General features: G+C 38.3%; 1 long non-coding RNA gene across 2 annotated transcripts; it reads left to right on the forward strand.

Moving 5' to 3' along the window:
* The first annotated feature begins 1,552 nt into the window (after positions 1-1,552).
* Positions 1,553-24,673, forward strand: LOC124628647 (uncharacterized). 2 transcript variants are annotated; one of them, XR_006983253.2, is made up of 3 exons: positions 1,553-2,392; positions 2,836-2,889; positions 24,427-24,673. It is a non-coding gene; the product is annotated as an uncharacterized LOC124628647 (long non-coding RNA). The 2 variants fall into 2 exon arrangements; XR_008397258.1 differs by having other exon boundaries at positions 1,553-1,919.
* The last annotated feature ends 338 nt before the right edge of the window (positions 24,674-25,011 follow it).

Below are 25,011 nucleotides of genomic sequence, written 5' to 3' on the forward strand. Positions count from 1 at the left end.
ACTTCACCAACTTACACTACTGAGATGGAAATATTACATTATTCAAAATAAATAAATAAACAAATGCATGTGTTAAAAAAAAAACACAAGGTGGCTTTTCAGAGATATGATATTTTTTAAATATTGCTTTGACAGAAATTAATGAACTAGACCATTTTTTTTTACTATGACTTAAAATAAACAAATAAATAATTAAACAAACAAACAAACAGATAAATATATAAACAAATAAATAAGGAAATGAATGAAGTAGAGAAATTTAATAAATTACTGTGACTAAAAGATCCAAAGTGCCTTTTCAGAGATATTTCTTTTAATATTGTTTTTAGTGAAATTAACAAAATAAATGAATTCAATATTTTTTTTTTACTATGACTTAAACTAACTAACTAACTAAATAAATAAATAAATAAAAATATAGTAGCAAATAATAAATAATAGCAGAGTAATAAATTATTACTGTGACAAAAAATAAGAAACTATATGCAATAAATAAATATACATATACATAATAATGTAAGGAAGTATTACCAGGATTTAAAATAAGAATAATATCAAGCATAATATAACAAAGAATTAATGAATAAAGCATAAGAATAATAAAGGATATGAATATTAAAAAAATAACTAATATAAATTGCATTTAAAAAATAAGGTACTCAAATACTACTACTACTACTACTACTACTACTAATAATAATAATAATAATAATAATAATAATAATAATAATAATAATAATAATAATAATAAGTAGGTGATTGATTTCCATTGACCTAAAGAGAGATTTAGAAAAAAAAAGTCAAATTGCTTTTAACAAAAATCCCTTGGAGACCATAAACAAACAAACAAACAAACAAACAAAGAAACAAAAACAAACAAGATGTATTTTTCCTTGGTTATTTTCGATACTACTCTCTTGAACATTGTTGTTCTCTCATTCTCTCTCTCTCTCTCTCTCTCTCTCTCTCTCTCTCTCTCACACACACACACACACGCACACACACACACACTTGTTAAATTACTGCCAATTTGACTCTTTTGATAGTCTTGTGAAAGATGCAATGTACAAACAAGATGCATGTTACTGATACACTGTCTAGCATCAAGAGCTCTGCGCTGGTAAAACAAGCTTGTAAAGCTTTTACATAAACTTTACTTCAGTCGTATTCCCTTCCCACAGCGCTCAATATAACGCTCTACTAATAATGCTCAGTGCTGTACTGTGTGTTCTGATGTCTTGTTTGCCCATGTTAGCTTCGACTTCCAAGAAGTACAGCATTACCAGGAAACCTGGCTCTGAGGTAAGTACAGTATCTCTCGCCATTTAACCGTAAACAGTATGACTGGGCCAGAGACTCAAACAAGATTTTTTCCCACCCCTTGATAACAGTACCAGTTACTCATTGTACTGCCAAGACATTTCTGATAGCCTGAGCTACGCTGTTGGTGAACACATCCCAGCTGGACGTTATCAGTTCTTTAAAAAAAAAAACACACAAAAAGACACTGAATGTTTAACTCACACAAAGTTTATTAAAGTAGATGTACTGCATCTACTACTACCAAATAATAACTAACAGATTTCTGCAGGGAATTTATCCAGACATCTGATTGGTTGTAAATGTTTTCTCCGTTGAGAAAGGTGTTGGGGGTTGTCATAACCTACCACATACTGCATTATATTTATCTTTTCAGGATAGCAGACGTAACCTTGAAGAGCTCCATGTGTCTGATTCCAAGAATAATACATGACATTCCTCACACTGAAAGATGGGACACAGCAGTGCTTCACGTTCCTGTCTTCACTGTTCCATCACACCTGATTCAGCTCATGATGCGCTCGATAATTACCGAAGTTTTGTCGTATGTGTCAACGGGTAAAATGATTGACTCTGTAGCTTTCCCGGAATAGAAACAGGTATGAATACTGCTACAATACATGTACAATGTATACAATAATATTCTAAGTATGCTTTATTTATTTATTTATTTTATTTTACCTGCAACCACGGTCATCTGATGGATAGAGTGATAGATGGTCCAAATCAACCGATTTCAGACTCCATATTCCCCACCCGTGTGAGACCTGTTATATAATAAATAAGTGTATGAGCAGATTTTAAAAGGAATACTGGCATGTTCCCTTGGCATTGCTTGAGTAGCAGCACATGGACGGGGATTTGGGTTTGGGACAAGTTCACACCGCGGCAGGGGAACCGTAGTGATCCGACTGGGTCGGTAATGATATCAGATGCCTCTCCTCAAAACAACAGGTGTCTTGGCAGAACTGTCCTTCACTTCCACGCTGGGCTCATGACATCAGCAGCCAGCACTGGTTAATTATAGACCAGCAGAGCTCGACCTCTACAATACACACTGCAGCTCCTCTAGGTTAGGACATGTCACTACAGGAGTTAAACTTTTAATTACATGTAAACAATAACAACAACAACAACAACAACAACAATAATAATAATAATAATAATAATAATAATAATAATAATAATAATAATAATAATAATAAATAGGAATGCACCAGTATCATTGTTATCCAGCTGAGAACCAGTACTCGACCATGTTTCTTTGGCACATGAAGTGAAATGAAATGAAATGATTAACCTACATAGTATTAACCAATCAGGGATGTCATGAAACATTCCATTCGCCTGTGTTTATGTTTCCCCGGTTAATGTCACTTAGGTGACATTAGCTAGTTAAGTTTAAATGAAGAGCATTAGCTAGCTATGTTAGTTAAATGGATAGAGTCGAATTGCAGTAAGGGGCAGGTTTTCACTGCTGTAGAGTAAAATACATTATTGTGTTTATTGTGTCAGAATCGCTTCTTGTGAAGAACCAAAAGCGGCCGATCATCAAGATCAACATACCGGGTAAGAGCTGTTATTTTCAGTCACCTAGTGTTATCTGTAGATTTTTTTTTTATTTTTATGGTGGATTAGCATGTTAGCTTCAAACCTTCAGGGCTGGGGGTTCTAATCCCGCCTCCACCCTGTGTGAGCAGAGTTTCTCCCCGTGTTTTAGGGGTTTCCTCTGGGTACTCTGTTTTCCTCCCTCAGTACAAATACACGCGTAGGCATTTCCAAATTGTCCATAGTGTGTGAATGGGTGTGCGATTGTGCCGATGCTTGATATCATTATATACGAATGAGAATAAAAATACTACTCATGTCTTGGTATTCCAGATATCTTCATTATTTACACACCTTGGTTCAGAACCACACACCAACTGTTCAGCTTCAGGGTTCTTGGCATGTCTTGCTCATACCGTAAGATCTTGCTGCTTCAGTGCTCCTCGCTCCTCAGTGGTGGAATGATCTTCCTGTTTCACTCCCATCAGCCCAATGCAGTCGTTCCTTCAACAAACATCTCAATACGTTCTTCTTCAGACAGTATCTACGATAACATCTTGTTTTTCCACCACTTACCTTGCATTAATGTACTTGTTGTATGTATTGTTATTATTTAGAGTATGCACTTAGGTTCGATTGTATGTTTGATACCACCTAGATCACTCTATCAAACTAGCATTCGATTCTTGTCTTTTTTTCTTTTTTTTTTAGGTTTGAATACCTGCCAAGTGCTTTGAACCATGCTCGTTTACTGGTTTATATTTTTTTAAGTTGTTTTAGACTTCTTGATGCATTTGTCTTTGAAAAAGCAAAAAAAAAAAAGAAAGAAAAGGAACTGTAGATAAATGTATAAACTATGGATAAGTGCATAGGTTTTATTCATTTCATTGCATGACAAGAGCAAATAACCTTCTGCTTGCACCTTAGAAAGAGACACTGTGAATCAAATTTCAGTCAAAAGATGCAAGTAAGACATGTTATAAGTAAGGAATAAAACAAGACCAGGAAGTGCTGTTGAAGTAACATAATCTGTTTACTCTATAGTTACGTTTAATGTTTTGGAGCATCCACAAAACAAGTTCGTTCACATCCTCACTTACGTTATAGCAGGCTACATCCACATTAATTCACTTTTAAATGATTCGCTTTTTAAAAAGTGACGGAAATGACGCAGGTCAAAGCTTATTACATTTTTACTCATGCATAGTGTAGAGATCTCAGCATTTTCAGCCATTTCAGTGTGGACGCCATTGTAGACGGAGAGCATTTTTAAAACAAAAATGCAGTTTTCAGAGCTGTTAATGCGATTAATGTGGACGTATCGGCAGATATAAAGAGTCGTTCCCTCACCAGCCTCTCCTGTTTCTCTCGTTTGAATGTAATAAAAGAAAATAATACAGCTTTTCATGTAACAGAGAGACATGAATGTTCAAACTCCCCATGACTGTAATGTTACAGCCTTACCTTTGACTGCTACAAAGTGCTGACACTGGATACTCCTTCCTTAAAGGGAATGTGCTCAAAGCTGGGAAGAAAGATGGGCTTAAAATTGTTAACTACAGATAAATGTAATCATTTTGAGAGGTCAGTATCAACTACTTTGAGAGGTTAGTAGCTCAACTCTCGACAGGATCAGTTGCTTTCCCTGGTGGTGATGGGATCTAAACAGAACATCTTGAGAAAGCAGGTTACTGAGTCGCAGAACAGCAAACCTCCTATCCTACTCCATGCATCTCATGAGATATTCAGTTCATATTTGGAAACACAAATGTGTGTGCGTGTGTGTGTGTGTGTGCCTTGATGAATTCCTGATTATAACAATCTGTTATAGAACTATTAGCTAAATTAAACTAACATCATGTCAGATCGTCCTATTTTTCTCCTCCAACTACAATTTTGTTAAAATGGGCGTTAACTCTGCCGCGTCTTATCCTCCAGTTTTGTCATTTTGATTTCAGCATCCAGAGTATCTTGTCCTTGTTTAGCCCTCTACAGAGAGAGCACGGGGGGAAGCGGGAGTGTGTGAGTGGTGGTCCTGACGCTGAAGGTTGCTAATCCCTTCAAACATGGCTCCACGGGCCAACCATGACCGAGCAAGCAAGACCGTAATTACACCAAGCAATGTCATTAAGTAGTACACAGTGAACAGCAGCCACGCCACAAATTACAGTCACCAACCTTTCAACATGCAGACATGCTCAGAGGACTGGCTAGTCTTGTCATGATGTGTTTTTATATGCATTTTAGTTGGATTAAAATGTGTCTTTGAGGAAGAGGAACATCTGGTGACACTCATCATAAATCCAGTTTTATTATCGTATCGTTTCTATACTAACAACTTAAACAGGAAGATGCATGGCAGACACTTCACATGGAGCACTTTTATAAAAAAGGAGTCTCTGGAACCGTCAGTAAGTTTTCCTCCATGGGAAAGTCTCTCGGTAACATGACGATGGTATTACGTGTAGCTGGTGGAACAATGGTGTATATCAGTGATAACAAGTGACAAAAGGAACAACATTAAATGTAACTATTAATAGACTAAAATGAAAGATGTTTATTAAAGAATGGTGTGTCATTCTTTAATAAATAAACAATAAGCATTGGCAACCTGGTGTGGTATAAAAGCGATAAAACACTTTGGGATGTGCTGTTATAGGAGCATGAGAAAGTTATTGCTAGGAATATTACAGTGGGGGAAATAAGTATTGAACGCATCAACATTTTTACATTCAGTGAATATATTTCCACTGACGCTACTCACATGAAATTTTCACCAGACATCGCTATTAATTCAAGAAATCCACAAATATAAAGAATTCACAATGTTAAAATCTATAAATAAAGTTATGTGTAATAAAGTGGATTGACACAGGAATACTGTTACATACTGTTCATACTGATGTCTGGTGAAAATTCCATGTGAATAGCCTCGTTGGACATATATTTACTGATAAAAATGTTGACACGTCCTATATTTATTTCCCCCACTGTAAGACCACTTGATTATTTTCCTTATTGAATATATAAGTGTTAATTATTTGCTTAAAACATTACAATACCTGACATAAAATGTCAAATTCGTCAAAAACGGTTCTAGTTTAATGCATAACACTTAATATGGCATGACCTTCTGGATATATAATGTCAAGTTACTGTACATAAAACATTATAATATATTCACATAGAAATATAAATATTCATTCATTAATTCTTTCATCATCAGTGAGTGTGTTACCCTGGTCAGGGTCGCTGTGGATACGGACTCTGTCCCAGAAACACTGGGTGTGATGAGGGAATACACCCTGGACGGGACACTAGTACATCACCGGGTCATATACACTAAATACTGTAGACAGTCATTTTTTTAACGCTTTATAACAAGAACTTTGGATCATGATTTGGATTATATGCACATTGCAATTTACAACATAGCTGTAATGTTTATATCTACAATTAATATATCTGTAAATATATGTATAATGTACATATATATCTACAGTGTTTTTTATTTATAGATATTATGTGTCTATTCATAGATATGTATCAGGTGCAACCCGGATATAATGTAAGGAATGTAACACATGACAGACTGTGCTGTTATACGAAAATAATGCACGGCGGGGGTGTGTGTGTGTGTGTGTGTGTGTGTGTGTGTGGCAAAACGTGCAAGCTCTCTTCTCTCGGAACTCATCTTGTCATTTCATCGAGCAACCTGAAAGCATAAACTCGTCTGTCCTGAAGGCTTTTCTGAGCTGAGAAACATTGTTAAAAAGCGCTGACACCTGAGACCCCATCCATAAATGTTAAATAAATGTCTCCTAACAAAAAGATCACCGCATCAATGATTATACATTTTACTTTATTAAACAGCAACACGGTTTTTTTTTTTGTTTTGTTTTTTTTTAAAATCCAATTTTTATTGTGAGTCTTAGATTATGCGGCACATCCAACGTGCAGGAACAATAGCACATAAGAACGTGCGCATTAATATAAACACGTCGTTCACGTTACAGCGGGAACTACTGTCAGAGCTACGCTGTTACACGAAAATAATGCACACCGTTTTTCTGACCAATCAGATTCATGCATTCAGCCACACTGTGGTATAAGCAGTCATCTATTCATGCTTTGTAATGTTTGTTCATTGATACAGGCATTGCACGGTACTGTATGTTATGCAATTGCGTACTGTATAACGCATTATGAATACAGGATTTATAGGAAGTGTTATCTAAGATGCCTTCAGTCCTCCATTTTACTGGAGTAAGCTAAGCTTCCTGTCAGATAAATTACACACAAGCAAAACATCACTAAGGTTCTTGGGGGGGGAATCGACAAGCTTATCATTTAGTAAACTTGCTACTCTGGGGGAGGAAAAAATGTGTGTGTGTATCAGTTTGTGTGTAGCAGTTGGATGACCATATGGATCTGTTGGTGGCGCCAGGAGAGCATGCCGTTTGGAAACCTGATCAGCATCTCCCTGGTGACAGCTGGGGTCTTTACACCATCAGAACATTTGTAGACTTCTAATTTGTCATAACCACCTCCTGTGGCAAAGAAATATGCTGTGGGATGAGGTAAGATTGCCTGGATAAAAATCCACAAAAGAATGAGAGAGAAAGGAAGAGAGCGAGAGAGAGAAACAAATGAAAAAAAAAAGAGAAGATAATGTAATGCAAAAAAAGAAAGAGAATTAAAAATACAAGCGGAGGAAATGGAGTCATCACGCTTACTGTCAGTTACACACATATTACACAACCAAGTATAGATGCATCAATTCCGATACTTATAATGGATTTCACTTAGACTTACTCATAAAAAAAATGCTCGGATAGTGAAACACCTCTGATACCAGGTGATGCTATAAAGTGTGCGTCCCACTAATGAACAAGTGACACAAAATGACAGCAGACGTATTTCCTGCTTCAATGAAAACTATTGGAATGGCTTCCGTTCACTGGAATATAGCCACTTCCGTGTGAGACAGAGTATCTCACGCTACTCACAACAAGTCTTGACATTCTTGACATTTTCTTAGAATAAAGAACTCACAAAGCAACAGACAAGGGATCTCTGCCATTCTAAGGCACTCTCAAATTTAGGCCACAAGACCATCTCCCTTCTCATACCTCATTGCCACCTCACTTCCTGTTTAAAATGGTTGCCCACAGTAAGTAGTAAAGGCAGGTGAAATACCTATCATCCACCCCTGGGGGAACACAGAATACAGAATCATGTATTGAAACACATGGAAACAAATCATATACTGAAAAGACTGATACATTATCCAATCATTTCATATATGTAACTTCCTACAAAGCAAAGCAAACTGTGCACAAATATCAAGAGGAGGAACTATGGCATCTTCCTACAATACAAGTAACCTAAAAAAACATCTTATAGTGTTTAAACAGTATGTTTAATAGAGTGCACAAGCAGCAGTGTGTGTGTGAGAGAGAGTGAGAGAGAGAGAGAGAGAGAGAGAGAGAGAACACTTCAATTCAGCGAGCACTGAGAAACATGCACTCCTCATTATCTACAATTTGTTTGCGATCCATGGCACTGTGCACTCATTTTAATGACCATGCTTGCCAATCCTGGTGTCAGGTTGCACACTCAGGCTGACCATCCTCACACTCTCTATTAAAGGCCCGGTTACTGTTTACACATATATAAAAACTGAAAACATGAGTCTATTGCAGTTCCAACCAACACAAACAGAACTACATGACAGATGGGCAGTGGTGGCTTGGCGGTTAAGGCTCTGGGTTACTGATCAGAAGGTCAGGGGTTCGAGCTCCAGCACTGCCAAGCTGCCACTGTTGGGCCCTTGAGCAAGGCCCTTAACCCTCTTTGCTCCAGGGGACGCTGTATCATGGCTGACTCTGCACTCTGACCCCAACTTCCTAACATATGTGAAGAAAAGAATTTCACTGTGCTGTATGGGCTCAATAAAGACTCATTATCATTATGATGCCCCTGAATGGCTAATATTAAGAAAGCTGGAGTGATTTTAGAGTCGTCAAGTACCAAAAAACACGCATGTATACTCAGTCTGGAAAGAAATTGGTATCAGAATCATGATCGCTTCTACAACGTCTGAAAGTATGAAATGACTCTGTAGTCAATATATAATAAAAGTCAATATCTATAAAAGTATTTTGATCTTTATTCGTTACTGGACATCAGAGAGACTTTCGGAATTTAGATGTACATCAAAGTGACCTTTTGATGAAGCAAACATCTGTCAAAAAAAAAATCCTTAACAGTACATCAATTATTTATATGAAAAATGAGGACGCTCGGCCACAATGACATCAGCTGTGAATGTCGGCATACGGTATACCAAACAAAGGGACGGACAACGTTCCTATGCACAGAGGAACTCTCTCTCTCGCGCTCTTTCTCTCTCTCTGTCTCGTTCTTTCTCTTATTGGCATACATCAGTGTGTACTCCCTCGACAGCCAGCAGGCTGTTTAGGGATACCAGGTCTGTGAGTAAATATCAGTTTAATATTTCATGGATCTAAGTTTTCTCCTGGTATTTCTCTTGAACATGTTCTTGACTTCCCGGTTCCCTGAAGATCTTATACACTCATTGCACAAACAGGCGTCTTCCACTTGAAAGCTCTGCACATGTTTGGCTTTTTTGTTTATTGTTGGTTATGAAAGTGGATCTGGTGTCTGGTATTACACACCATGACACAGGCCACTGCTAGGTACTATATTGTGAGGAGCATTTCATAATTTAGCAGTGTTTGGGTTGAATTTTTTAGTACAGAATGCATTTTTTTTTTTTTTTTTAAACAGAGATTTCCTCAGTATTTCATAAATAAATTAATAAATAATAGCTAAGTAAGTTTTAATAAAATAAATAAATAAATAAATAAATTTAAAAAAAATTCCAAAAAAAACATAATTAAGGCTCAAGAATTGTTAGTATGGTGCTAAATTATTTTTTATTGGAGTTGTAGACGTCATCAATAGTTCAATCAATCAATCAATCAATCAATCAATCAATCAATAACTTACACAGTTCTGGACAAAATATCTTTATTTTTATTTATTTATTATTTCCCGAAGGAAATCATTCTTAGCATGGTGCTAATTATTATTTTTTTCACTTAAAATACACAATTCTTGCAAACGGATTCGCAAATTATGTCACAACACTGTACGATAACACGGGTGTGTTCACAACCCATGAAGTCTCTGTTTTCTCAAGATCTTAAGGAATTTAAAAGGGTTCAAAAGAATCCAGATTTTTCAAAATACCCACGTTAATGTATCTCAATACCACGTGACTTGCAAATCCGTCTGCTATAGCAGGGAAGATGAAACATTTCATGAGCACAGTAAGTATAATCATACGTCAAGAAAAGCATGAACTTTACCCATGGAATGGGTTACGCTCTATGTGTTCTTTATTATATATTTATCTTATTCGTATAGCATAGTGGTAGACGTTAGTTTGGCTAAAATACATTGGTGCAGAATGTGGCATACTGAGCATTCGAGTGAAAGTGATGCAACGTATTGGGCCAGAACATTGGCATTCAAAGTAAATTAGTTGCACGTGAACATTGTTTTCTGTGACACTGAAATTTTGTAAGTAATGGAGGCGGATGGAAGTGCACGTAATTTATTACGCAAACAAAACAACTAAGAAACGTGAAAGCAAGAACTGTAAACATGACCTGTAAACATGACGAGGTAAGAGACATAAAGACTATAAGCAACGACGTGGCACATACAGTACACGCACGTTAACTACAGCAACGGCTTGACTGTGAGACACTGAAAGACTGGAGCTTAAACAATGGTGTTAAACAAGACATAAAAAGACACAGGTGAGAGTCATTAGTAAGGCATGTGAATTGCTGGGGCTGATGGGTAATGTAGTTTGGCACTACCCTGACACAATGCTATTTTTTTAGCAGCAAAATATATTACACTGATTCATGTATTGCTCCAAATAAATTGTGCTTTAATAACTATAAAAAGACACATCCTCTTTAACAGTGCTGTCTACATTATTAAACACAGCAGATTTAGATTGTTTTTGTCCCATTGATTTCTTTTTAAAGAGGGAATCGACATGTTCAGCACACAGAGGAATAAGTACACCATCTTCTTCAGTCCATGCTCCAGAGGGAAATGTAATGGCCTGAGTGTTTTTGCTGTTGTGTCGCAGTAATGCTCTGTAATGCTGATGGTCTCCTCACAGCAGGCGCCCTCTGTGCTCTCAGGTGGGCTCTCCCCAGGGATTTGCCGGAATTAAGTGGTGAACACACTCTCCACATGTTCACACACCCCTGGCTTTCTTCGGCCATTATTCCAGAGGCACGCTTTACTTTCTCTCGCTTTCCTTTCTTAATGTATATCAAGTTTTAAGTGGCCTGCATCCTGGTAACAATCAAACATCCATGGTAACAATTGTACAAACTTGTAAAAACAAACAACAAAACGAAAAACCTCTCAAAAATATAAAAATAAGACATCACAGATGTTAAGTGAAGTGAAGGTAAAGAAAGAGAACGCATGTGAGATCCATTGAAAATCCATTGAAAATGCTGATATTAAATCGATATAATATTATTATTATCAATATTTATACTACTATTATTAACGAAATTTAAGTAGCAAAATGTTTATATTTTTAGTGACATTATCTATGATGGCCATATCTACGGTATAAATACATTCCTAGCAGGTTATAATGTATAATAAAGTGTATAAATGCAGTGCAATAGCAATGTCAATCACACTTTCTACAAAAGTTACATTTCAGATAAACAATACTTTCATATCATGTAATATTATGTTAAGGCATTATACTCATTCTTATAATTATTCAGGAAAAGTAGTGTTCATAACGTGTAACCCAGTTCCACAAATGTTTAATTTTTACGATATTAATATTGTTTAATGAAATTTACATTTCATTAAATAATATTAACATTTTTTTAAAAATACTAACAGTTTACAACTTTTGTCAAATGTCATGCCATGGCAAACTAGCGACTCCATTTCCCAGAATGCACCACAAACTACAAACATGGCAGACGACTACAACTCCCAAAGCTACACTCCGACACGTCACCTCCTCACAGTCGGAGGTCAACATGGGGACCTCAGACCCAGAGCTCCAGCACGAGACCCACGAGGTAGTCTCATCTCCAGTACTCCAGCATGCGGCCCACAAGGCGACCCCCCACGTGAAGTTCCAGTCGAAGGCCGACAAGACGGCCTCCCAAGCCATGTTCCTGTCTGAGGTCGACGAGACGGCCTTCCAAGCTATGTTCCTGTCTGAGGTCGACGAGACGGCCTTCCAAGCCATGTTCCTGTCTGAAGTCAGCAAGACAGCCTCCCAAGTCATGTTCCTGCTATAGGTCATCGAGATGACGTCACATGCCAAGTACCTGTCTGAGGTTGATGAGATGGCCTTCCGAGCAATGTACCTGTATGAGGTCAACAAGATGGCCTCCCAAGCCAAGTTCCTGATAGAGGTCAACGAGGCGACCTCCTACACGAGGTTCAAGTCTTAGGTCGATGAGACGACTTCCCAAGCCAGGTACTTCTCTGAGGTCAATGTCACGACCAACAATGTTACTCTCATGCCTGAGACTGATGACACAGCCAACCAAGCTCTGCCTACACCTGAGGTTGCTGACACGGCCGACCAAGCTATACTCCTGCCTGAGGTGGACATCACAACCAACCAAACTCTGCTTTCACCTGACTCTGTTGACACAGCCAACCAAGTTCAGCCTGTAGATTGGCGCTCAGCCTCCCTGCTCGACTGAGGAGACCTCTCGGCCTCCCTATCCAGCTGAGGATGTTTCTCTGCCTCCCGTTGCAGCCAAGAGCTCCGCTTTGCTTCCCTACTCTGCCTCGGACCTCACTATCCCAGGCTTCTCTACAGATGTCTCTCTGCTTTCCCACACCGCTGAGGATGTTGTTCTGCCTCCTTGCTCCACGGAGGACTTCACTCCACACTCAAGAAAGGCTGACGAGATGGCCCACCAAGTCAAACCCCTGTCTGAAGCTGACAACACAACTTCCCAAGCCTGGGTCTTGCCTAATGACCCCAGCAAACCAGCCCCAGCCTCATGTCTGCTCATTTCCTCCTCTAGTAACCTGCTACTTGTTGGGTAATGCCTGAGTATTTTCTGGCACTAACAGTTTACAACTTTTGTCAAATATCATGTCACAACAAACTAGTGACTCCATTTCCCAGAATGCACCACAACTAAAAACATGGCTGATGACTACAACTCCCAAAGCGACACAACGACACGTCACCTTCTCTTTAGGACTAATCAGACTTACCTGTTCCCAATTACACTCACAGTCACACCACACATAAAAGAGACTACTCATTCATTAGTTCTTCGCGAAGTATTACGCTCAGTTGCCATTTGTCTCTGTTGTTTCCCAAGCCTTGATTTCATGTTGTTAGTCTGGTTTTGACTTTGTTTACTCTATCGACCTTGATTCTCTGCCTTGCCTGTTTTGTGTGACCCTTGCCTGGTTTGTGCTTCGATTTCTCACACACGTATAATTGAATCTAATTTAACAGTTCCTTTTCTATCTTTCTTTCATTCTTTCTGAAACCAGACTAATTGCTATAAACACTGCTTATAATGCGTCCAGACAACAATTAGTAAATGCATTATATATATATATATATATATATATATATATATATATATATATATATATATATATATATATATATGGTTATTAACTCTAGTGACCTTTCATAAATCATTATAACAATGAGTATAATGCATTGATGCAATAATACATGTTATAAATCATTATACATATGCCCTCATAGAAAGTGTTGCAATTGTGTCTATTTTGCACTAAGAATTGTTAATGTACTATAATGCATTATAGACTAAGTATGCACTGTTCATAGCACATCAGCGTGCATACTGCATTATGATTAGTTATAAACACTCAGAGACCTGTCCTGGGATAACATGAATTTTCTATAAGACAAAAACGTTATACTATCTATAAAGTATATTATAATATAATTATTATAATGTATTAAATTTTAATAGTTAATTAGTAGTATTTGTGAGCTCGAAGAATAATTGAGATTTTGAAACCTATAGAAATGATAATATAACACTTTTCATAATGGTATCAAAGCCAAATTTCTCTGTAGATATTTATAGAGATAATATACAATTGAATTAGAGCAGTTATTAACAGACATCGAGTAAAATACACTGAATAATACACTATTCAACGTTAAAACCAAGTTTCTTTACTACAAGTTTCACAATTATAACAAGTGTTAACAATATATATTGAGAGTAATGCAGTTTTAACAATAATTCTAACAATATAAATTATAAAGCTTTATAAATGCATTAAAACATGTTATGAACATGTTAATAGCTTATTAGACAATAGATGGGGCCTTCATAAAAAGCATTCCCATGGTTTCTAATTATTTTAGCAATTTTGAGTAAGAAAAAAAATGTAAGATTATCTAGTTTTTGTTACTGAGTAATCTCTTTGCATTTCCATATTAGAAAATAAATCACAGGCTAATCAAAATCTTTGCAAAGCCACCTACAATGAATTATAGTTTTGTGATTATTATAATAATACACTTTATATATGTGGTCTGTTTCCGTTGATGATTTTGTTGCTGTAAAAGTTTGTAAATCTGCAAATGTATTTGAATTATTTTCCATACTTGTGCGAATGCAACAGCTCTACAGGGTAAGTCCTGTGGATTTTTCTTTTTCTAAATAGGTAATTATGTCAAACATGTCAGATGTAAAAGGAGTTTCAAACATTGCTTTAAAAGCAGAGGCAAATTAGTGTGTCAATCTTTTTATTAAGCCAAATTGGATTTTTTTTTCTTTTCTACAGTTACGCCACTGTGAATTGATAGATATTCCACACAAAAGTGGCATGCTGTGTGGAAAGTTACTCGGATATTAATCACTGGAGACAAAATGACTTGAGACATTTTGTTTCATCGCGGTCAATAGATTATCCATCATGAATTGTACCAAAATATTGATAGGCTTGTAAGGGAGTTTGCCCTGATTTCTTTACCTTGACAGAAAATTATTGTACATTTTTATTACAATGTCAAGCCCTGGTTGGAAAATTCAGTGGAGAAGTGAGAAATGAATCTAATTCTGGGTAGAAATAGATCTTTGTTAAGTTCAGCAGATGGTTTGAACCAGGACACAGCTACTGTAGTAAAAGAAGAAAAAAAAACTGTTTCCTATTAGTAACCTGACACAAAATGCCCACATTGAGTAGTGAGTGATGGAAAGAGGAAAGGAGAAAAAAAAAAGCTTTTCTTAGCACTAACAGGGGAAACCTGGCTACACTGTAACTTAGATTTGTGATCCTGAAAAAGAAAAAAAAAGAAAAGGCGAAAGAAAGGAGGGGGTTGTGATGGATTTTAATCCATCCGTCGATAAAGGTCACTACTCCAAAGGGTTTTATTTCTCGGCCGCACATCAAAGCGTAAATCCGCTGATTGGCTGGCTCTGAATGGCGAGTCAACAAGGCCGCGTCTGTGGGCCACCTCTATGGCTCAGTGTGTGTGGAGAGGGCCCATAATGCGCTGGTTTTCTAGCGGGGGCCCCCGGATCAATGGGCTGCCTGACCTTTGCAGTGTGTACGGCTGCCTCTACCCGTGATGTCATGCCATCTATCCGTCCCCCCTTCCCCCTTTTAAAAGAGAGAGAGAGAGAGAGAGAGAGAGAGAGAGAGAGAGAGAGAGAGAGAGAGAGAGAAATGGGGCACGGTCCCACACTGTCCTCCTACTGTGAGACAGAAAAGATGCCGAAAAGCATCTGCAAATGCAGCCACTCCAAAACGAAGGTAAATTGTGACTCTGCAGCATGAGAGAGAATTAAAAAATCCTAACATGCCGAATGCCTGTTAGGCAGATAACCTTTGTCTTAGTGATGCATTTGTAAGTATATTTGATTGCATTAAGGTTTGAATTTAAATGACTCCGGCACAAGTTGTTAATCAAATAAGCTTGAGAGTCTATAGGCATTCGGCAAGTTAATACATGGCGTAAAGCAAACTTAGAAGGATAAAGAAAGGGAGCTTCTCATTGTTCAGGCATGAAAAGGTTTCTTTGTAGCGAGGAGGGCCGATGGCAGCTGGTAAGGTCCTCTCGGCTCTCGGAAGACAGAGCACTTTCTCAGAGTCACAGAATGCATTCGAATGGAAATCTAAAGAGGTAGGCGTGAACCATTTGTTTAGCCATGTTTGTGTTTGCTGTCAGCATGCCTGTCTGTGTTGTGCGGCTGGCCCTTTCGCCACACAAAGTAACCGTGTGTTTGTGTCTCCCTCTCTTTTTACCTCCAGACATAATAGAGGGGGATCCGGCCAGTGAATAGGGGAAGCTCTAAAAGAGACAGTTGCCCGAGCCATCTTTGTGGCCCTCTTTTGTGATGGCGACAGATGTTGTAATTGCCAGCTGATGGATGGCCTTTGGAACAGGTCATTAGAGGCCTCCATGGCTCTGCCAAACTCCAGAGACTCAGGCTTGGATACGGAGAGAAAGGGTTAAAGGGAGAGTGGGAAAAGCTGAGTGAAGCCCGGGCACGTATGGATGGGGAGGCAGGTCAGACGCAGTCCCCATTCACTGGAAGAAGGGCTATTAATAACGGAATTGGCCACGCGTTCAGAGGGACACTGTCTGGGACTCTTGTTGGGTGGAGAAAACATGTATAGGACTGAAGAGGATGCAGGCTACGGGCAAATCCCAATTTACACACACCCTCCCACTATTGTGTGGACGAATACTATAGTGCGTTAATACAGACAATTATTGGGCGACCATTATGATAAAGGAAAAAGGGCCTTTTTAAGATGTTTGGGGTTCTTTGGGAAAGGAGTCATAATATGCAGTCAGATCTGAGATTATGATGACAAATGAATTGCTAAAAATGTGTGAAAGATGTCTTGAACTTAAAAGTTCTAGCTGCTCGGGATGTTTACAGTGACCAGACTGAAGAACTTTAATAGCTATTGACTTACCACTAATCAAAAGACGAACGCAAACATCTGCTCCAACTTCTGCAACTATTCACGCTCTTTTAGGCTTTGCACTCAGCTTCTGAAAGTAAGACAGCAAGCAAGAGAGAGAAAGAAAATGAGAGACGCCTTTTCTTTGGTGGTTCTTTCAAGGTCATTGTGGTTTGTGTAACAGCTACACAGAGTGTCACTCCAGCCCAAAGTGAATTGTCAGTTTGTTTGTACAAGCTGTGGGCTCGCGTAAGACATCTCTCTCCCCCTGAACGCTCCCCAGAGGTCAATTAGGACAGATGAGCTCCTCTCAGCACAAAGGGGACGGGTGGCCCTACAGCGGTCCTTGGAGCCACATAATTAACAGTTATAAAGTACTTTGGTTCGTTAATTGAATTAGTTAATCCCTTTGTCAGTGATCTTCAGCTGAAGGGGCTATTGTTGGAGCGCTCTCGGACTGTTGATGCGTCGAGGCTCCTCTTTGGCAGATGGTAATGGACGCTTCCGGTATGGCATTCAAATTGCGAGTGAAAGAGAGCGAACTGAGGGATTTTCGATCAAAGCCGGTATTTTGTGTAGGATCTCCGGTGCTGTCCTTTAATTCTCCTTTTGCCGTATGTCCTCAAGCTTAAGAAATCCTCATCATCACACAAACGGTGATAGAACACACAGCACTATGTAATGCTACTCAAGGTCATAACAGTATCCTGATCACTTTGATCCACTTGGTGGAAGGAATATTCCTCCTCCAACTATTCAAATTATTCTCGTTTACCCAATTCTTATTTTACAGCTTCAGTTGTAGAAGGAGTGCATGAAATCCGGTCTGTTATATAGAGTGGCCTGCTGAACTCAGGCTATGTTTCACACAATATGAATGCTTGTAATCAGCTGCTCTGCTTGAAAAGACCCAATCCCCTTGCAGAGATTTCGGTCCCACTTTCAGCAGCATTAATGCATTTAGCTCTCACCCCGAGGAAGCCGGAGTCTGGCTTTAAAAAGCTTTTAAAAAGAAAACCAAAAAAAAGAGAAAACACCTCAGTGCCAAAATACGCACATACTGTGATCAGCCACGCTGGGATTCCATCCACGATGGTCAAACATCTGACACACAATATTTTGCGGTCGTTATTCTGGAAGGGATGTTATCAGTGCTGTTTTAATTATCCTATACCACATGTGTCCTGTTATCATCCTGCTTCATACCAGAGCTTCCGAGCTCATCTGCTTAGATGTTACCATTGAGGCAAATACCAAAGATAAAGTAAACAGACCATTTTTTCCCAGCTTTCCTTTGGCCAGCTGGTTGATGGTTTATTTCGAACATTCAGGAAGAGAGGGGGGAAAAACACACCTGATTTTTGATTGGATGATAGGATTTTTTTTTTTTTTACTCTCTCTCGTTCTCTTTTCACCAGAGTGGGTTAATTAGCAAGGGTAAATTGCACATGCACACAAGCATACACCTGTTACTGTGCTCATGTTAATGCACGCTACAAACACATGGATATGCTAAAAGGCTCCAAATTAGGCATCACACAATTAAACCCACCTGTCTTAGCATTCGAATTGTGAGAGGCAGCTCAAAGAGAGAGCTTTTACTACTTCCTCTACTTTTACCGAGGGACGTAGACTTACAATGTGTGTAGCTACCAGCAGGTATTTTAGATATGTTTATGGGCCATATGCAAGGAGTGCTTACTCATTCCAGCTTACAACAGATCAGGAGTTCTTAAAGTTTTTGCAGCCATGGACTTCATACAATAAAAAAAAATACATCTATGAACCCCCTTAATACATATCAAAATCCAACTCGACAATACAGCTATTCCTGAAATTTCCATCAGAAGTTTTGTTCAATTCAATTTGACACTGTTTACTTACATTTTTAAGGTGTGTATGAAACCCATTCAATATAGACAAGCAGTCAGCTAGACTAATATTTCTCACAGTCCAATAAAAAATAGAATAACTTGTGATTTCAATCTGTCTAACTGGAATAAAAAAAATGCCGACCACAGGCTATGCTTCACAAACTCTGAGAGAACAATGGCTCTAGACGATACAAACACAGGACGCACCATAACATAACATGTAGTCTAAATAAGCAACATCAAGTGAAATCAAATATCAATACACTACCAAATAGCAATCTGTCTACATCTGTTCTTCATTGTGCATGGTTTCCTTAGTTCTTAGCACAGAAGTTTTACACAATACTTTTACTTGATTTACTGGTCTCCCCTTCCCCAAAGCAGCATATTCTGGGGAATTTTTGAAGCAGCACATGAAACCAGGGCCTTTGCTTTTCTCCCCACTGTGGGCAAAGATGGCATCCAGCAGCCAAAATGTCCCAAAAATGTAATTACACACAAATCAGACTGGCATGATCAGGGTGTGCTGAGATGATTGAAAGTCGGTGTTGTTCTGAGGTGGTAGAAGGCCCCAGGCCTGAGTTGAAGCCCATCACAGGGACCCAGGGACTGCAGAGAAACAGGAGAAGAGACAGAGGAGAGTGAAAGCTACTGTGGGGATTAACAGGCTGCAGGTTGAGGTGGCCCTGTGGTTGGAGGGTTTAAATTAGCCTGGAGATGACAATTCCCCATTAGGAGGGATTAGGAGCCTGCTGGAGGCTGCTGTGGTCTTGACATTAGTGCTGGCGGTGAGAATGGCAGGGGAATCCGTCACGTTTAAGAAACGGACATTTAAGAGACCACAGCCATGCATGTGAGCGCCGGTACGTTCTCAAGCTATGTTTTGGTGACACGTTCTAGACTTTAATATGCTGCTATGAGACACTATTTACCAATGATCCTGCTGCTACACTTTCTCTGTATCATTTTTTTCAAACCTATTTCAAGCCTAGAGTTTTTACAGACGAAAGTTTGCAGTAGGTTTCTGCCATCCAATCCTGTTCTGTGTATTTGTACTTGACTTTTCAAGGCATTTTGAAATACCCAAGCAAGTGGAACTCATTGCACGTGTAAAGAACTGATGAAGATCCTTAGATGGGTGCTGAAATGTTTTTAAGACTATCGCACTGCTCCAGCCATCTTACTGTTTTAGACATTAACTGATTGCTGTTTTGTCCTCACTAATGGCTAACGTGGGCAACGAGCCCAGAAGCCCATGTTGCTCTTGTCTTGGCGCTCTGCTATGATATGATTGTGTGATTTTAATAAAAGTTAATTCTCTCACTATGTTTTTTTTTTCATTCTCCATTTCTTTCAGCAGCAGACAGAAGCCTACTGACTGTCATTAGTTTCTTTCCCTGTAAGGCTAATTTAAAGAGACAAGGCCGAGCTGTGACAGAGGCCTGGCTTGAGTCGGTCCCCCATCGAGAGCCTCTCTCACAGGTTCAGATCTGTAAAAATCCACCCGCCGTTATTCTGGCAGAAGCCATGCCAGGTCCAAAAGGCATACACCAAAACAAAACCCTGCGAGGGGGTTAGGGGAGTGAAAGGCATAATCCGATTAAAACAATCTCCTCGCCTTTTTTTTTTTCCTTTTTTTTGATGAAGGACCATTTGCATGGTTATGAGCTAGGAGCTGATAAGAGCAAGAAGGTGAAGTCAGGGGTTCTTTATGAGCTTTTTGGGCCAGTGGTTCTCTGTGATGAAGCCCCTAGTGCCATCTCTCTGGCAGGTTCATTGTAAACGCATAGTCTCCAGCATGCTATCACACTAACGGCAGCTTTAAAAGGCACCACCTGCTGGAAAAAAAGGGGCCCGGGATCGGAGGAGGAGAGGAGTGGAGGATATCGCCAAGGAAACGGAGTGATGGCAGCCTCCATGTCCTGGTGTGAGGGGTATGTGTGGTAGAGTCAGCTCAGTGTGTTCCCATCGCCACTCTCAAAACCCCAAAAATCACATTCACCATTCGTTCATTCACGGCCGAGTCGTACGCAATGAGCCAAAACTTTCGTCTTCTTCCTTATCCATTATTTTTGTTGTTGTGTTTTAATGCTAGCAGTTGGTGAAAGAGAGAGAGAGAGAGAGTGAGTGTGTGTGTGTGTGTGTGTGTGTGTGTGTGTGTTGGTATGTGTGTGTTGTGTCACAGATGATGGAGCAGAGATGAGCGACAGGGGATGATACTATTTGATATTTCTACAAAGCTCCAGAGATCGAGTGAAACAGAGAAATAGTGTGTGAAAGAGAGAGAGAGAGAGAGAGAGAGAGAGAGAGAGAGAGAGAGAGAGAAATAAAGAAAGACAGAAAGACTTGCCTAAAGCAATCAGTATGTTGGAGACAAATGAAGGCGACCAATGTGTGATTTATTTGAAAATTTAGTCTCTTCACTCCATTCCTCTCCTATTTCTCGCTCTCTCTCTCTCTCTCTCTCACACACACACACACACACACACACACACGCCTGGCTCTCAAGCGGCAACAGGAAATCAAACAATTAGCAGGAGGGAAATAGTGGGTCCTGCTTTGCCCTCTGGCTCTTGTAAACACTTCTACTGTGTGTGGAGACGTTGCCGTTTTTACTTCTTTTCGGCCCTTTGCACCTCTTTAGCACTAGATTTGACCAAACAAACAAATTCTTCTTCATACATTCTTCATGTACACAAGCACATATGAACAAGTTCACCCTTATGTTAGATGCTTTGAACTCTGTATTTTGTGATTACAAATAAAATTGACACATATATATATATATATATATATATATATATATATATATATATATATATATATATATATATATATATATATATATATATATATATAATTATTTATTTTGTTTTATTTTTTATTAATACGTCAAATGCAATACACTATAATAATAAATAATAATAATAAATAAATAAAAAGTAAAAGTGTCTATGAGCTTTTGGCTTCTTGGACTTGATGCCAATAACGAATGAACATATGTCTGTGAGAATGTTGACCAACTTCCTTAGAAGAAAGAAAGAAAGAAAGAAAGAAAGAAAGAAAGAAAGAAAGAAAGAAAGAAAGAAAGAAAGAGCCTATATAATGAAGAGATTTTGCATTGTACTGCGTTTTGAAGTAATGAATGAAGGAAATTAAGAAATGAAATAATGAAATTATGTTAATGAAACATTTTTGGGAAAAAATATTATTGATTCATAAAATTTATTCATAAGATTTCCTTATACAGCTCCTACTGCTTTCAAAATAAATAAATAAAACCCCTAATATTTTAAAATAGATCAAATATTCTAGCTACAGTGAGCTGGTACTCAAGAGCTTTAACACGCACAAATACATATTATCAAATATTTTGCTGTATATATGACATTTTACTGTATATATAATGACATGACTATTTATGAAGGACCCTTGATTTTAAAAGCAATCAAGTAATAAATAAGTTCACTGTAAATAAAATGAAAATGTACAATAAATCGATACAACAATGAATGAATACGTAATTGAATAAATAAATACACAGAGAAACGAATGAATAAACTGAATGAATTGAAGCGAAACATCACCTCAGAAAATGTCCACAGGGTCTAAATAAAATAACAAATAACAGAAATGAATTAAAAATAAGGTTGTTCACTTTTTCATATCCACTCGTGTCTGTTATTCCCAAACTGGGATTTAGGGATTTTTTTCCCCCTCCTCTATCGTTTGTATCTGGTTCATACAGAAGTCTCTGTCCGTGTTCTCTGGTTACACACACTCCACTTCTCTAAGTGAATTTTTGGACTGTGGGACCTCCTTCACAGCAAGAAGTGCATGGCTACATCAGCGAGAGAATCAGGCCTGCAACATTGCTCTCGGGACATTAGGCAGGACCATCCAGCAAAAAAAGGGCACACACACACACACACACACACGACAACATTTCTCACTTGGAGAAAAGTTTGTTGTCTTGTATTTTTTCTTTCTTTCTCCTGGTTCACTAGCAGTTTACGCTCAGACGGCTTGACTGCATTGTGTAATGAAGCATTTGAAACATGGCCTTGGTCAAACTACATTTTTCAAGCCGCATGATTTCTCTCACTGTTTCCCCTTTTTAACTGTAAAATATTACTTTTATTTATTTATTTATTTATTTATTTTTTACAGACAAATTCCAGCTAAACTTATATAATAAGGTGTCTCATACCCTGCAATAAATAAATAAATAAGTTATCATTATTATTATTATTATTATTATTATTATTATTATTATTATTATTATTATTATTATTATTATTATTGTTGTTGTTGTTGTTGTTATTATTGTTATTGTTGTTGTACACAACAACAGCAACAACAACAATGACGACAATAACAACAATAAGAAGAAGAAGAAGAAGAAGAAGAATATAATAATGATAATGATAATAAAGAATGTTTAGGGATATGTTTATGCCTTGAATCTAAAATATATCTATTTATAAACACTGAATAAAGTGTTGAAAATGGAATTATGAAACAACACAATTTTTTTGATTCTGTGACTTTATTATTGCATGAAGTTGTTCATTAAATAAATAAATAAATAGATAGATAAATAAATAAATAAATAGACGTTATATGTGTAATAAATGTATAAATAAAATGACCACACGACATATGAATATCAGCAGAAGTGTATTACACTGAAACTTTTTTTTTTTTTTTCCCCCTACAAAGACAAAAGAAAGGGCACACCAGGATCATTGGCCCACTTAATGAGGCATACTAAATAGAACATCTTTCCAAAATTAGATTTCCTGAATAAAATATGGATATGATCCCATAAAGGGGCAGAGACTGAGGTTGTGGGACGTTATCCGTGTACAGTAATACGATTCGGAATGAGATAAACTCGGCTTTAAATCTCAATTTGTGGAATGACAGAATATCATCCCAATGCAGATGAAGGGATTTTCAGAGTAGGTATTAACACGACTGATTGTCTAGCCAGAGTGAGAGAGAGAAAGGGCTTATTGAATCACGGATCAGGGCTCTGTGTGTGTGTGTGTGTGTGTGTGTGTGTGTGTGTGTGTGTGTGTGTGTGTGTGAGAGAGAGAGAGAGAGAGAGAGAGAGAGAGAGACAGAGATACTTTATGCAGCATGTGAGGTCATTTTTGTGCAGTTGTAGGAAGATTGTCTGTATTAAATTCGGCAGGAAGTCATAAACTGCTAATACCTCCACTGTGTTATGTTCATGCAGTAATAGCTTAAATTGCTCTTTGATCTCTGCAAATGTCATTCCGGAGAACATAATCGGTCATAAAATTAGCGTATCGTGATTGCACTCGGAGCGGTAGGAAATACCATAAAAATGCAGATTCAGATGGAAAACGAAGACCTTTGCATAAATTATGAAGAAGGAAAAAAAGAATTGCTGAGTTACCATGTTATTACACCCAAAAGATTCGGAGATGAGATAGCCTGCATGGTGATATATATACTGTATTATAGATTGTTTTTTTTTTTCCAGTCCTCCTAATAATCTACTCCACATACATGATTAGTCTTTGTTCTGTTACAGCAGACTGAGGAAAGTACATCAAGACCCGAGTTTGTCTTTAGATTTATATTTATCACTGATTTATTTTGTTGTTGTTCTCAGAATCAGACTGTAGTGCTCGGGCTCTCATCACGGTGCCCACTGAGCGGTGAGGGACCTGGGCAGAGAGCGGGAGTGCCAACCGTACAGCTGCGGTGAGGGATGCTCTGTGTTCTACTGCCCTCCGATGGTGGCTTTGACAGACTCTTAGACGAAATGCACAGAGAGAAAGTGTGTGTGTGTGTGTGTGTGTGTGTGTGTGTGTGTGTGTGGTGGGGGGGGGGGGGGGGGGGTGAATGAGTGAATGAACTTCTTTCCCTTGGAAATAGCTTCAAATGTGTAATATATGTGTAATATGAATGATCTCCTCTGCTATTATGGTACGAATAGTTACAAACTTCATATTCAAAGATATCCTTTTTTTTTTTTTTTTATGAGGACACCACACACATGGAAAAAAAAAAAAAAGTAAGACGAGGCCCAGATGGCTGCTTCACAATGGACGGGTAGGACGGCCTTTGATGGGTTTGAGTGATTGATTTCAGGCTTGACTGCCTCTGATAGACTCACCTCAGGAGGCACTTGGCAAGAGCTAGACCCTTTCCCTAAGTTTGAGCCTAGAGCTCTGGGCCTCGTCCCAATCCTCCT

Source organism: Ictalurus punctatus, chromosome 1 (genome assembly GCF_001660625.3).
Source record: "Ictalurus punctatus breed USDA103 chromosome 1, Coco_2.0, whole genome shotgun sequence".
In the NCBI taxonomy this organism is placed as follows: Eukaryota; Metazoa; Chordata; class Actinopteri; order Siluriformes; family Ictaluridae; genus Ictalurus; species Ictalurus punctatus.